The 2,972-nt window shown below is 43.9% G+C and overlaps 1 non-coding gene across 1 annotated transcript; it reads left to right on the top strand.

Moving 5' to 3' along the window:
* The first annotated feature begins 2,589 nt into the window (after nt 1–2,589).
* LOC125391450 (small nucleolar RNA SNORA67) lies at nt 2,590–2,728 on the top strand. Its single transcript, XR_007229136.3, has one exon. It is a non-coding gene; the product is annotated as a small nucleolar RNA SNORA67 (small nucleolar RNA).
* The last annotated feature ends 244 nt before the right edge of the window (nt 2,729–2,972 follow it).

Genomic DNA, 2,972 nt, shown 5'->3' with positions numbered 1-2,972 from the left:
TTCTTAAAAACATCACAGGCCAAGCACATTGCAGTCTTTTTTTTTTAATTGATTTTACTGAGCTTGACATTTTGCTCTGCTCTCCTCCCTTCCACTCCCCTCCCCTTCTGCCCTCTCCCATGGTCCTTACGCTCCCAATTTACTCGGGAGATCTTGTCCTTTTCTACTTCCCATGTAGATTAGATCCATGTCTGTCTCTCTCAGGGTTCTCATTGCTGTCTTGACACTGGTAATCTTAGCCCCTTAGGGTGGGAATAATTGGATTCTCAGGATCCAAAGCCACAGATCCCTCAAGGTCCTGTCCCCAGGCTGTTAATGGTTCTGTCGAGCCTATTCCTGGTTTGAGAGATGAAGCTATGTTCTTCTTCAGACATCAGGGCCTCAGGGAAAGCCTTGGTTCAGCCAAACTTTCACAGCTTCATTTCTTTCCGGTTATTCATTTCAGAGGAGACTAGGGAGTTTAGTAGAAGAAATTTATTTTTTATCATTTCATGGACCAGGGAGTCCATCATCAAATTACTAGCACCTGGAGAGAGTCATTCCATTGAACCATTCATAGTGGATGGAAAAAATAGAATGACTAGTGAAAGCAAGTCAAACTAACACACACACACACACACACACACACATTTTTATACTTTACCAACCAACTTATAGCAGACCCACTGTGTCATTGGGTCATTCATAAAACAAGAGCTCTGGTGGCCTAATTACCTCTTTTAAAAAGTGTATCTTCTTCACTGTATGTACTTCATTTTCAGAACATAATAAATAACAGTGACATAAACTACAATATGCAATATTCAACCTTATTGTCAAATGGAGAGCAGGTTTGGTAAGTGCCTATGTTTCCTTATGTACAGGGGCAAGGGAGAAAACAAAACCAAACAAAAAGCAATAGATAACAGCAGAGGAAAACAGGTGGGAGGGAGTCATTTAATACTACTGGAGAATATTGATATATTGATACACTATGAACTATGGAACAGGTGGGGCTCTGAGAGAGGTATGACTGAGACTGTTGATGACCACGCACATAAATGTTTCCAAAATCCATCTTGGTCTCTTCCATCTTCTTCCTTAGGTTGCTTCCATCCTTCCTCAATAACTGAGACCAGGTATTTCTCACAGATTCTTCGAGCTGGGCATACAGTGTTCATCAATAGAATCGGTCATACCCTACTCTGTAGCCCCCTGCACAAAGACAGAGCTGACTACCTGCCCTTTTCTCTCATGAATGGTACAGTAGATGGACTTCTGAGGCTCCTTCATGAGAGAAACATGTTGGGGAATGTGACCCCCTAGACTTTGAATTTCCTGTGGCTCCCTGCCTATGAGTGTAAACACCTTGTTTTCCTATGCTTGCAGCTTATCTGAGCATGAGAGCCTCAGGAGTTCCTGACGGCAGGGGAATGGTTTCCGGTGGGCTTGCAGCTGAGTGTTAGGGCATGGCAACTAATCAAGGAGACCCTATATAAGCTGCCCTGGAACACAATAAAGGGGACATTTTGCGGGGCATTCTTGGTGTTACCCGTGTCTCTGAGTGTCTGTGTGTGTTTCAATCTCCAGGCCCTTGCCCAGCTAGCAAACTGTACCATGACACATAGCGCTTAGAGCAGGCGTCGTGCTACAGAAACACACTCTGACAGAAGAGACATACCATCTCCAGACGTGTAACAGCATAGGAGCTCCGAGTTGGCACCAGTTAGTAGAGTCCCCATAGAATTCAAGCACTAAATGCCTAAAGAATGCTCCGTAGAATTTGTTATAATGATGCCATCTACCAGCTTTGTGACCATAGTCTTGCAGTTGACTTTAAAGACCTGGCTTCTTCTGGAGCATTTCTCTGGGAAGATTCAAGAACAGGTCCTCAGAAACAACCACACTATAGATAAAACTGGGGTATTCTGGTGTTAGATTCTCACGGTTGCCCATGATGAAGTGATTTTGTGAACATAGATTGTCATGCTCCCCAAAAGGTTAGAGAAATCCTACTGAGGATGAGCAGCAATTTCATTAATGCCAACCAACATTTATGGTTCTACATTTGACCACCAATGGCTTTTCCCTCCTTGGTAAAATGGAATCCTCTGCATTCCGTCTTGGTGAAGTCATTGGAATTTCCAGTTTAAACTGCATTGATCATCTTTACTTTTTCCTAATTCGTTTATTTCTCTTTATTGCTATGATCTTCCATACCTGAAGACCTCATTGTTCTTTCCAACCGTGCTTCTCTTGCCCTTCTCCTTCACTTTTTCGGATCCCCTTGGTGTCACCATCATTGATTTCTTTCTTCCCCCATACAGTGTATATTAATTACTGATCTATTACTATAATCAAGCAGCATGACCAGGTCCACTTGAAAAGAGAAGGGTTGATTTGGACCAATGGTTCCAGAAGAATAAGAGTCTATCTCTACCATTGCAAAGTGGCACGGCAGCTGACAGGCATGATGGTTGAAGTAGGGAGCAGGGAGAACGCATCTTGAATTGCAGACATGCAGATAGAGAAACCTGGAAATGATGGAAGTCTTTTACTCTGAAAACCCACTCCCTGGTGACGTGCTTCATCCATCAAAACTTCACCACTGTCCAAGATGATTCCCTCTCCAAGGGGCTGACTAGTGCCCCTTTCAGGAACGTAGCAACTTGGAAGAAAATCTGGCATGTCTGAGGTCTGGGGAACAAGGGTTGCTTGTTGCCTTTGCCTGCCTACATGTACGCCTAGTCAGTCTGGATAGATTATCTTCTGACAGCTCTTACCATCTTTCTTGACCTAGGCCAGAGGCATTGATGTGCAGCAGATCTCCCTAGTCATCAATTACGACCTTCCCACCAACAGGGAGAACTACATCCACAGAAGTGGCCGTGGCGGTCCCTTTGGCCATAAAAGTGTGGCCATTAACATGGTGACGAAAGAAGACAAGAGGACTCTGCGAGACATTGAGACATTCTACAACACTTCCGTTGAAG

Source organism: Myodes glareolus, chromosome 16 (genome assembly GCF_982192425.1).
Source record: "Myodes glareolus chromosome 16, mMyoGla1.1, whole genome shotgun sequence".
NCBI classification, from domain to species: domain Eukaryota; kingdom Metazoa; phylum Chordata; class Mammalia; order Rodentia; family Cricetidae; genus Myodes; species Myodes glareolus.
Note: the sequence above shows the minus strand (reverse complement) of the source record. Positions and strands in the feature narration are given on the sequence as shown.